The sequence below is a fragment of the Chionomys nivalis genome, chromosome 2 (genome assembly GCF_950005125.1).
Source record: "Chionomys nivalis chromosome 2, mChiNiv1.1, whole genome shotgun sequence".
NCBI lineage: Eukaryota > Metazoa > Chordata > Mammalia > Rodentia > Cricetidae > Chionomys > Chionomys nivalis.
In genome coordinates this window covers 93,261,115-93,274,261 of record NC_080087.1, presented here as the reverse complement: position 1 = coordinate 93,274,261, position 13,147 = coordinate 93,261,115, and positions in this window count along the sequence as shown.

Here is a 13,147-nt window from a genome sequence, read left to right as displayed (position 1 = left end):
TTCTAAATTCTCTCTGTTATTTGATTGGGAGTTTCAGTCATAAATCTGGCCCCAGGTGGAAACACAGTATCCTGAATTCTCAAATGCTCATAATGGAGACTTTATTCACCGTTGTCCTCACCTGGACAGGAAAACACTCCTTGGGGAAGTTGTCTGTTCCAGAGGAGACTTTTAAACCCACCAAAAACTGTCCACTCTGACCCTGTGAGTGTTTTTCTCCTCTGTGGTCCCCTGGCGACTACCAATTCTCGTCTTGGAGAGTGCCTCCCTTTATTCTACGTTAAACTTTGCCTATCTTCTACACACAACTGTGTGTCTCATCTGAACTTTTTCAGTAGAGACCTCAAAGACTAGGTGCCTGAAAAGAGGCCATGGGAGACCCCAGGAACACCTTAATGTTATACTCCTCAGCTGTCAAACCTGGGAAGAACATGGTTTTGTTGTTTGTAAATAGCCTAGCGTAAGGTATTTCGCTCTAGCATCTAATGGATTAAGATGGTTGTGATAAGCTAAAGTTGTGTCCTATAAAACCTAACACAACAAAGCCAGGGGACAGCTAATTCAGTGCAAATACGGTAATAATATAACAGATATCAGTCTGACCACCCTAGCAATCACATTAGCCACAAGTGATCTGAGTATTCCCACTAAATCAACATGTCTATTAGCCATAAATAAATTCTCTACATGAGACACTTTAAACAGAAAGAGAGACACAGGTTAAGTTCTGTATTTCTAAAGAACAAAGTACTCTCATGGATAAAATAACAGTGAAGGGATCGGCCAATCGAGATGATGCAATCATCAATCACTGTGTCATTGTGAACATTAATTCACCTAACAACAAGACAGGGACATGACAAATGAAAAAAGAGCTGGAAATACTGCAAGGTAAAATACAAATTTTACTTTTCTAGTGAAGATATTAGCCCCTGTTTTAGTTATGGTTTCTATGGCTGTAAGGAGACACCATGACCACAGACACTCATAAAGAAAACATTTAATTGGGATGGCTGGGTGACTTGCTTACAGTTTCAGAGGTTCAGTCCATTATCATCATGGCAGGGAAGATGGTGGAATGCAGGCAGATGTCCTACTGGCTACATCTTGACTCCCAGAGAACAGGAAGTCAACTGTAACACTGGGTAGTATCTTGAGCATAGTCAATCGCAAAGCCTGTCCCCACAGTGACACAGTGTCTCCAACAAGGCCATACCCACTCCAACAAAGCCACAACAACTGCCACAGCACCTTTCAGTAACTGCCTTAAAAAAGAGGTTTAGAAATAGTTCAGGTTGAAAAGTAGTAAAAACTAGCCAAACCTAATGCATATTGTTAGATAAGCAGAATGCACATTCTTCCAAATTCAGGGAGGAAAACATCTGCCAGATCCCACACCATAACATAGCTATCAGCACAGTTAGCAAGAATTCAAATTTTACATATGTTCTTGAACAATAATGTAATGAAATCAGAAAACAACAGAAATCTCTTAAGACTCCTCCAAACACTTATAAGTTGAACATGTTATTTCTAAGTCTAGATAACAAAAAAAATCAAAAGGAAGCCGGGCGATGGTGGTGCACGCCTTTAATCCCAGCACTCGGGAGGCAGAGGCAGGCGGATCTCTGTGAGTTCGAGACCAGCCTGGTCTACAGAGCTAGTTCCAGGACAGGCTCCAAAGCCACAGAGAAACCCTGTCTCGAAAAACCAAAAAAAAAAAAAAAAAAAAAAAACAAAAGGAAAATTAAGTAACATTCCTGGAAAACAAAAATTTCTCAAGAAACAAGGAGTAAAAAGCAATTACTTAAAAAGAAATAATGAAAAATGCCCATCCATGAGTAAATACTAAATGCTTTCTCCCCAAGCCAGAAATAAAGGTACTTCTACTCTTCCCATCCCAACACTGTTCTGGAGATCGTAACAAGCGCAGTAAGATAAAAGGCAAAAAGAAAAGGGGAAAGAGAGAAAGGGGAGGGAAGAAAATCATAATATATCTGATGGTTCTGTTTATACAAAGTTCTGAGAAATGCAGACTAGCCCACAGTGCCAGAAGGCAGATCGGTGATTGCCAAGAGTTGACCAGGACTCTCCCTAGGACAACGAGATATCAGAAAAGAGCCATGAGAAAACCATACGGAGTGATGGACATGACAGATTCATTAGCTTAATTGTGGCTGTATAGATGTTGATGGATGTCAAAACTTGTCAGATTGTATGCTTAAAACATATATAGCTTATTGCATGTCAGTCACTCCTCAATCAAGCTGTTAACACAAAAGAAGAGATATATAAACAGGAAACGGAGAGAGTGTGTCATAAATCCAAAGGTGTGAGTATATGTGGTAAGCTACTTATGGATGAAGGCACCAAAGGGAACTTGTGTGTTACTAAGATTGTCCCTATGACTAAGTCATTTTTTTTAAGGGGGAGCTAGGGGTACAGGGATGGACCATTATTCTGAAGTCATGGTGCCGATTAGAGGCTTTCCAGAAAAACAACCTTAATTGGAATAATGCATTAATTACCCAGAGCGAAATCAATGACCCCTTCAAGATGGAGCTCAGCTCTCAAAACTCAGGGAATGTGGAAATTAACCAAGGGTCTCAGCAGCATACAGAGGGAGTGATGTGGAGTCCTCCATATCCTGCCCTGAAGAATCTGTCATTATCAAATGTGATACTAGTTTCCAGGTTTTCCATACTGCACCCTGAGCTAGCTATGGTCAAGGAGCAGGCAAAGGCTATCCTCACCACTCAGCCTTGCCCCGTACCTGTGCTGTTCCAGCTACTTCTCCTGTATCAGAGAATAGGCCCTTCTATGTAGGCATAGGAAGACCTGAAACTCTCTGTTCTGGCTTTAGGAGAAGCACACACTCAATATCATAGCTGGTACAGATCATGTTGACAGTCATTTCCTCCCTAGCTATTTCTTGGAACAAGGACCAAGCTTATCTCTTCACCGCCAGCTTACCCTGACTCTGGCTGTATTTGTGGCACTGTCCCGAGACTCTTAAGCGAAATAATGAATGTTACCCACATGCTGACCCTGTGCGGCAGATGGTGTGGTCTGTCTCCTTTAAAGGTGAGGAACTGAGACATAGAAGAGGTTAAATAACCCCGCCCACCTCTCGGAGTTAGCAGTAATGGCAGAGCTGGTGCCAATCACAAGCGTCCCTACTTTAGACCCACGCCCTTTGTTTTATCTCCTCATGGTGTTCATGAAAGAGAGGGAGGATATGATTGGCCATACGCCAGTTGCTTTGCACAGTAAAAAACACTCTTTTGTTTAGCCATAGACTCCTTAAAATGTTTTCTTATTGGTGACAAACAGTGTCAAGTGAGAGCAACAGAGTGGTTCATTGTAAAGGCTTCCTGATGACTAGCAGAACAGCCCATGCTTCTGTGTCTCTGAAAATGGCACGGGGGCATTCAAGAGAGACTCTGAAAACCACAGAGAAACCCTGTCTCGAAAAACCAAAAAAAAAAAAAAAAAAAAAAAAAGAGAGAGAGAGAGACTCTGAGATGGATTAGTAGGGAGTAATAGGGAGTAATGATTTATTGGAAACGTTATTAATGCTTCGGCAGATGGACAGACCAACAGCTGCATGGCAGGGTCCCTGGAGAGAGCTCAGGGCCCCACAATGATTGACAGACAGCAAGATAGGGGCTCTGAACAGAGTAACTCAGTGCCCATTTGGTCGAAGAGGCTTCTTTTCTTAGATCTTAGGGCAAGGTTTCACGAGTTTGCAGCCAGACTCCCAGGCAGTAATGAGGGAAGGGAATGAGAAGCCGGTATGTAGTCGCCAATACCTCCTTTGATATAAACTTACTTTGATATAAACTAGGAAAGAGATCCTAGCATAGGAAAATCTGTTAACTAGAGGCTTACAGAAAATATCTCCTTAAAAAGGCCTTTTCCATACTTGTGAGAGGAAAAAGACTGCTGTAGATATTGTGGCCTAGATGCTAGCATGACATCCTTATAGCAGCTGGATGCTACACGACATCCTTACAACAGCTGGATGCTACACGACATCCTTACAACAGCTGGATGCTACATGACATCCTTACAACAACTGGATGCTACATGACATCCTTACAACAACTGGATGCTATAACATCCTATAGCAGCTGGATGCTACACGACATCCTTACAACAGCTGGATGCTACATGACATCCTTACAACAACTGGATGCTATAACATCCTATAGCAGCTGGATGCTACATGACATCCTCACAGCAGCTGGATGCTACATGACATCCTCACAGCAGCTGGATGCTACATGACATCCTCACAGCAGCTGGATGCTACATGACATCCTCACAACAGCTGGATGCTACATGACATCCTCACAGCAGCTGGATTCTACATGACATCCTCACAGCAGCTGGATGCTACATGACATCCTCACAGCAGCTGGATGCTACATGACATCCTCACAGCAGCTGGATGCTACATGACATCCTCACAGCAGCTGGATGCTACATGACATCCTCACAGCAGCTGGATTCTACATGACATCCTCACAGCAGCTGGATGCTACATGACATCCTCACAGCAGCTGGATGCTACATGACATCCTCACAGCAGCTGGATTCTACATGACATCCTCACAGCAGCTGGATGCTACATGACATCCTCACAGCAGCTGGATGCTACATGACATCCTCACAGCAGCTGGATGCTACATGACATCCTCACAGCAGCTGGATGCTACATGACATCCTCACAGCAGCTGGATGCTACATGATATCCTCACAGCAGCTGGATGCTACATGACACCCTTACAAGAGCTGGATGCTACATGATACAACATCCTTTTAGCAGCTGGATGCTTCCATGGCATCTGTAAATTTCTACCATCATCTTCCCACAAAAGGCCTGGGCTCCCTCCTTCTAGTCTCTGCTTTTTGGGGGAGACTGCTCATTCTTTCCTGACTACCCTTACTTAAATAATCACACAGAAACTGTATTATTTGCAATAATGTTTGGTGACTAGCTTAGGTGTATTTCTGGCTAACTCTTAAATTCTAAACTAACCTATCACCATTAATCTGTGTATCACCATGTGACTGTGGCTTACCAGGTAAAGTTCCATCTGGTGTCTGTCTCTTGCAGGGCTACATGGTTTCTCCCTGATTCTGTCTTCTTTCTCCCAGCATTCAGTTTAGTTTTCCCACCTAGTTTTATCCTGCTAAGCCACTGGCTGAAACAGCTTTATTCATTAAAACAATAAAAGTAACACACATTCAGAAGGACTTCCCACACCATCTGCTCACATTTTCCTTTTGGGTCGTGGGAACCACAGGTGGGGGCAACAATGGCCAGGGGAGAATTAGCTGCAGTCATAGCTGTCAGAGAGAAAGAGGCCAGGTTGAGCATTCTCTGCTGACATTTTTATAGGAAAAGTCAAAGCCATTGGGCTTCAGACCAAAACAAGGAATGCCCAGAAGGAATGGTCAAATATCACAATTTCTTCGGTTGATGGTTCCATGGTGTGTGATCTTGGAGGAAAATAGGTGCTAACATCAGTTACCGTGTCTCTGAAATGCCCTTTTCTGTGCTTTAGGGCACAAACCAAACCAAGAGCTACAATGGAACCATGCTAAGTGGGTCAAGAACGCAATGTCTAGATAAAGTTATCTCTGCATTTGCACTGTGGGACTGGACAAACCAGCATTGTTTGCAGAGGCAATCTGCCTCCTGTCCGTACCTAAATCAGCTGTTCCCTGGAATGTGGCCAGGCAAGAACAAAGCAAGCTAAGCTAATGGTGTCGCAGCCGGTGCCTTCTAACCTGCAAAGGTCCTCTCTCTGAGGTAAATAAACAGTGCAGTCAAAGGGGAGAATAGCAGAGAACACAAGCCCAGCCACTGCCACTGGACTCTGGACTCTGGGAGTCTTCTGTGCCCTCATGGCCACTAACAGCGCTGGGAACAGATTAAGCAACAATCTTCTGTGGTACCTTGAAGATGACATGTGCCTCTAGCCCTGTGGCTTGCAGAGAACTCTCACCTTCTGAATGTTCTTGTTGCCCCTCCCCCTGTCTACTCCCTTTGCTCCCCTGCCCACAATTTGAATTTGTCTCCTTGTTAGCATTAGTAAACTTTATATATTGAACACCTCCTCCTGACTTTGTTTTTCATTCATTCATTCATTTTTAACATTTTCTTGGCAACCTATTCTGGTGCTCGACCACAGCTGGGCACTGGACACTCACAGCACTCACAGGGATATGGTGGGTTCCTCCCTTTCTTAATTAATATCTTCTACCTCAAACCAGCTCTTGCTGTCTCCTGTTTTAAGATGAATTGCAGAAAAACAGTGAAATTTCTTTCTATCGGTATTACTAAATGAGAGAAAAGCAACAAAAGTTAATGGGCAAGCTGGAGTAATGGCTCAACCTTTGAGAGCACTGGTTGCTCTTCCTAAGAAGTTGGGCTGGAGCCCACGTGGTAGCTCCCAAGTGGGTAGCTTCATCCAGCTCCAGGAGATCTGACAACCTCTTTCTGGCCCCCATGGGCACTGCATGTCTGAAGCACACAGACACACACAGGCAGAACACCCATACACACAAGATAATAAAATTTTAAAATTAATAATGGGACTTGGGAAATACAAAGGCACACATAAACCATATATTCGGGGGCAGGAGTAGGGTTTGAAAGGGACCTGTCAAAGGTAATGAGATCCTGTCACCTAGCAGGAGGTAATCAGCTGAGGAACTACAGATCTCTTGACGATGGATACAATGGAGAAGATTCCAGCTTTTGCTAGAGTATTGATCTGAGATCCTATTGCACCAGCACCATCTTGAAGTTTCTTAGAAACAGACTCTCTCCAAGTCTCAAATCAAGAATCACAGGAGACTTTAACACACACACACACACACACACACACACACACACACACACACACACCACTTCCACCGTGGCTCAATTCTAGGACCTTCGTATTTAGCAGGGCTAGGTCGGGACTTGAGAATGTGGCTGAATGACTCTTTAAGAACACCTGCCCTGGTGAATTTACCAATCACCAACTACCATGGATGGCAAGGCCCACAAGGCTAGCTACCTTAGCATCCCCCATCCCTGACATCATAGGTGACTTTTGCCAGATGAGGTTTCCACTTCTGCTTCTCTCCCAGAACTCAGAGTCTCTTCATCTACCCTGCCTCTGTTTCAGGCACCTTTCCATCTAGGGCCCACAGGCATAATTCCCTTAAGCCAATCTTGTTGGAGCAGACTCAAGGACTACAATCCCAAGCCTGTCTATGCAGCGGGTTTTATTAAGTCACACATCTGGAAGAGTCCCTCTGCTGCTCCTCAGGGAGCCCTAAGAGGCATCTATGATTGTGTTACCATTAATGCGTACCAAGCACTAATCTTTCCCCTTCATGTTGGTCCACATAACTGTTCTTATCTCCAGCCCTGATTATTTGCCTTCCTGGTATACCTTAGAATCTCACTGAAATCAAAAGATTTGATCTGGATTTGATCACCCACCCTGTACTGGGTCTTTAAGTGTTATTGTATTTATTGTCTAGAGTTACACTGAAGTTATGGATGGTCCTATTTTAAAGACGAGAAGAGTTGAGGCTTAGGAAAGAGTAAGTAACACGTTCAGTGTTCTACAAATGGTAAGAGGCAGAGATCCGAGTGCAAACCCTCTGATCCCAATGTTTATGTCTACTTTGTTTTTATATATTCCCTCTTAAGCATTCTGATTGGTGACTGTGTGGCTCGGTGATCTACCCATTCTTAGTTGTCTGACTAATAGATTGGAAAATTTAGATGGAGCTATAATCATGGATGATATATATATATATATATATATATATATATATATATATATATATATGGAGTTATGTCTATAGGATATAATAACTAAAGTACAGGAGTCCTCCATGAATGGGCACGGCCACCCCTTCCCCTGCTGCCATAAATATTCAATAAAACTACAAAATGTGGTGTGCTCTGTGTGACTGACTGAGTTCAGGGATGGAACATTACACCCAGGCTAGATCTGGGGCTTGCCAGGAAGCTAAATTACATGCATGGTTGTGGGAGGAAGGAGGGGGAGCCATAGACGTCAAGCTGGCAAATGTGTATGGATTGTGTGGCTCTTTAATAGCTCCCCCTTGTGTGTTTCAGAATACTGGACAAGACTGCCATCCTCGGAGGGCTGGAAAGCCCCTGAAAGGATGAATATCTGGTGGCGGGGGGGGGGGGGGGGGGGCGGATATGCCAGGATGACACAAACACAAAACCTAACTTCTCCCTAGCTTTTAAATACTGAACAGTCCTTAGTGGACCAATACCAAGATCTACCACCATGAAGGCTGGAAGTTTCAAACCTAAAGAATCCCAGACCATGGCAAGACTCCTCATGCCTCTATAAATTTTTCCTAGGCTCTACAAAGCCTAATGGAGAGGTTATCTGCTCCTTATTGATTCTCACAGGATGATATTAGAGACACAAGAGGGACTTGGGTGCTAGCTGTAGTTTCCGCCCAGTTCCCTTCTATCTCAGGCTGGAATTGCTGCTGTACTAACTATGCCCTTCTGGGAGTGAGAGTGGTTCAAGACCGGAGCTTTCCTGTATCAGTTAGGATTTTTATTGCTGTGAAGAGACACCATGACCACAGCAATTCTTATAAAAAAAACATTTCCTTGAGGGGGTGGCTTTCAGTTTCAGGGGTTCAGTCTATTATCATCATGGTGAGGAGCATGAGGACGTGCGAGCAGAGGTGGTGCGGGCTACATTTTGATCAGAAGCCAGCAGGAAGTCAACTGTCACAATAATGAAGCTTGAGCCCATCTCCACAGTGACACACTTCCTTGAACAAAGCCACACCTACTCCAAGGACACATCTCCTACTAATGCCACTTACTTTGGGGGTGAGTTCCTTTCAAATGACCACATTCCCTCTCATCTTTCACACTCCTTGTGCACATACAGTGTGATGGTTTGAATCAGAAGTATTTGACTCATGTATTCGAATGCATGGTTCCCCACTGGTGGCCCTGTTTGGGGAGGTTCTGGACCACAGATAAGCAGTGGAGGCTCACGGGACTGGGGTCTGGTTTTACAGGTTTGTAGCTCCTCACCATTTCCAGGTTTTGTTCTCCCTCTTCTCCCCCTCCTCCTGTCTCTCCTTCTCCCTGTCCATCTCCCTCATGTATCTCCAGCTAGCTTCCTGTTCCTGTTGTCACGCCATGCCTTCCCCGCCATTTTGGATTCCCTCTTTGCAACGGTAAGCCAATCTAAACCCTTGTTTTGGAAACTGTTTTCGTCATGGTGTTTCATCCCAGCAATAGAGGGGAGACTGAAACAGATAGTACATACCAGCATGTGTACGCTTGGCAAAGAGAAGTTTTATCAGCTTACGTTTAAAAGTTTTGTGGGCCAGCCACATACCTTCATGTGGGGAATCCTGAGGGAGGTGGGAACGCTAAGACTCCTTGGTTTTAAATCAATGAAATTTTTAGTTTTCTAATCAAACTTAGTTTTAAATCAAAACTCTCTTTTTACTTTAAAGGGGAAAAGGTAGACACAGAGATACACACCAGAGAAGAACAAAAATGCAGTCCATGACTTTTAAAAGAAAATTCTTTATCTTTCTTCTATTTTAGAATAGGTCTGTATAAGCGATGCAGTGTTAATAAGGCTGGTATAAATCATACCACTATGGTTTGTTATTATGGTTGTGGTGTACATGGCTCTATTCCTGATGTGTTAAGTAATGTCTGTCAGTTAAGAGAGCCACACTAGGTTTCAAACATAAGGAATCCTATCATAAGATATCTCAAGGGGGTAAAGTCCTATATAGGAAAGGATTAGGAGAAAGTATTTAAAAACTGACAAGAGTCTTTGAACAGAGTGCTTGCCGAGAACCACACAGGATTTCCTTCCAAGTCGGTACCGATTTCAGGCAGAGCCAATGTCCAGCCTGTTGATGGTGCAGTGCACTCTCTATGCAGGATGGGGAGGCGGGGCTGCTTCTCCCGCCACTCTCTGATCATCTGGAAAAACTGGCTTTTTCCCTCCCCTTTTTATTTATTTACTTTTTGTTTTAGAGATAACAGTTTGATTCTATTTCTTTCTTCCCTTTCCTCCCTCCAAGCCTTCCTCTATATCCCTCCCCACTCTCCTTTGAATTCAAGGCCTCTTTTTTTATTGTTGCTGCATGCATATAAATACATATAGCTATCCTAAATATAACTTGTTCAGACCACATAATGCAAGCTGTATTTGTGTTTGGCCCTGAACGACCAATGGTATGCTCTTCCCTGGGGAAGGCTGCTTCTTCTGTTCCCAGCTTTCCTTAGTTGCCCAGAGCTCTTTGTGTAGGGTTGGTTTCAGGAGGCCTCATGGGCTTTGCCCCATCCAATTTTTTTAAGGTTGATTATTTTTGGCTCTTGTGTTTTCTTTATTGTTTTTATTGAGCTATATATTTTTCTCTGTTCCTCTCCCTTCCCCCTTCTCTCTTTCTGCCCTTTCCTGTGACCCCCCCCCATAATCTTCCCATCCAATTTGGCATTTTCATTGATGCCATCCTGGCTTGGCTCATATTTGAGCAGCAGTGAGTGTTATAAATGAAAACGTGGTAATCGGTTAGAGCAGTGGTTCTCAACTGCAGAGTCATGACCCCTTGAAGGGTGGACCAACCCTAAGACCATCGGAAAAGACAACTGTTGATATTACAATTCATAACCGCAGCAAAATTAAAATTAATTTCATGGTTGGGGGTCACCACAACATGAGGTGCCTCTTTCTCCCAAATACGGGGATTAATGCCCTGCTATAAAGCAGGACTTTTAGAAGGTTAACAGAAAGAAGGAACAGATAATATGGAGATCACAGGGGAGAGCATACAAGTAGAGGATGGCAAGTGCAAATGTCCTGAGGTCAGAGGGGAGATTGATCACTCAGCATCTTTGGTCATCCACTCCTGGAAAACAAGTCCACCCTTTCTTCCAAATGCATAGGCTAGAATCTTTCTACTTCCTCACTACATCCAGACAGTTCTATTTAGGGCTTCACTCTTGCAAAAAAGTATTGTAGTTTAATGCATGTGTCCCAACTCCAAGCTTTCTCACAGAGAATATATCAGAGCAGGGCAGTGGTGGTGCACGCCTTTAATCCCAGCACTCAGGAAGCAGAGGCAGGTGGATCTCTGTGAGTTAGAAGCCAACTTGGTCTACAAGAGCTAGGTCCAGGACTGGTTCCAAACCTACAGAGCCTACAGAGAGAGAGAGAGAGAGAGAGAGAGAGAGAGAGAGAGAGAGAGAGAGAGAGAGAGAGAGAGACTCAGAATGCTTGTACTACCAGCCAAGAACTTGACCACTACATGTTAAAGCAAAATGATTAGACAGAATAAAGAGTTTTCAGGGCCAGTTGCACTCACTTTTTAGAGCCAACACCTTGTTTCCCTTCGAGTCTCAAAACAGATATTCTACCACAAAACATCTCCAACTCCTCACTTTGTTTCAATTTCTGTGGTCGGTTCATATGCCAATCTGGCTTTCTCACCACAGCTCCCCAAGGTCACTGCTTGTTACATTGTTATTAAAACAGGGGCTCCAGGGTGGGGTGGGAGGGTATGTGGAGGGGCTGGGAGGAGGGGGTGGAGTGGGAACTTGAATTGGTATGCATAATGAAAAAAAAGTTTGTTTTCTTTTTAAAAAAATAAATAAATAAAAAGGAAAAATAATTAGAAACAACAACAAACAAACAAACAAAAAAAACAGTGGCTCTTCCATAGGCCTGTAGGTTCCATGTGAACTCAGGCTGGCACAAGTAGGGGTGTCGAATGTATGGACAGACCAACGGATCATTAAGTAGAACATGAAAATATATAAGGAGCCATTCATGGCAGAAGGGAGCAAGAGGCTGGGCCAAGGCCAGACAGAAACATCCAGAGACTAAGCATTGGCAACCTGTTAAAATGATGAAAGGATTGCTGAGCCCTTCTTACTGTCCTTAGGTGCCTATTTTGCTTTCTTTCTTACTTTAAGTTGATGGAGGAAGGTCATTGGTTAATTAATAAAGAAACTGCTTGGCCTGATAGGTTAGAACACAGGTGCATCTGCTGGCTTGTATCTCTTCTTCTTAACCCTCCCTTTTGGTAAATGTCCCTCCTCCATTCTTAACTGTGTTCTGTCAATGGACTAATTAAGGCCCAAGTTCCCGAGGTGCTCTCATTGACTTAAGCCACTACGCATGTCCCATCATCAGTGACTAACGCTGAGGAAGGTCAATGAAGCCAAGCAGATTCGTTCTCAGTGGGGACTTCTAGGGAGAACTCAAAGAAGGACCTAAGAGTGTGAAATGTGACGGTAACCCAACTCCAGTCATCTAAGCGTCCAGCTGATGGACCGTGAGCATGCTGGGAAGTCCGTTCCTTCATTTTAAAATGGACTCCATGAGACTGTGACTTGAAGCTCGCACGCATGCACACGCACCTCTCTTAGCCACCTGGGGTAAAGATCAACACACATCAGCTGTCCATGTTGACATTATACTTATTCCATTGAAAATACATAGTAGCATGTGGAAGCGAATGTTTGGATGGCGGCAGCTGAAGCCAGCCAGTTGTTGAGATCACCACAGAGTATAAAGGCACTGGAAAAACCAGAGAATAAAAAACCCCAGGACGCGATTTAGTTTTGTGAATTAAAGCAGTACCTGGCGTCCGCCTTCTCACTAGCCTTGCAGAACTGCGAGAGGAGTTTATTCTGGTGCAAATTTGAGGTGGTGAGTTGGCGCAGAAGGGAGGATCTCAGTAGGGCCTTTGGCTATATCTTATCCCAGCCTTACCCTGGTGTGTTAAGATTCCCGGCTGGTTTGCTGTTGCTTGCTGTCAAGAGAACAGATGATTTTTTGAGTCCTTTTCTCACATTGGCAACAAAGTAACTTGCGCTTCCCACGTGAAATACCCTTCCCATAGGTTCAGGTTTGAACACTTGGTCCCCAGCTTGTGGCACTTCTTTGGAAAGTTGTGGCACTTTTAAGAAGAGTGCCACCGAGGTGGGCCTTGAGATTTTATGGCCCCACTTTGTCCGTTCTCTGCTTCCTGACTATTAAAACAGGGAGATCAGCTGCCTTCCGCACCTGTGGCCATGCCTTCCCTGTCTTGATAG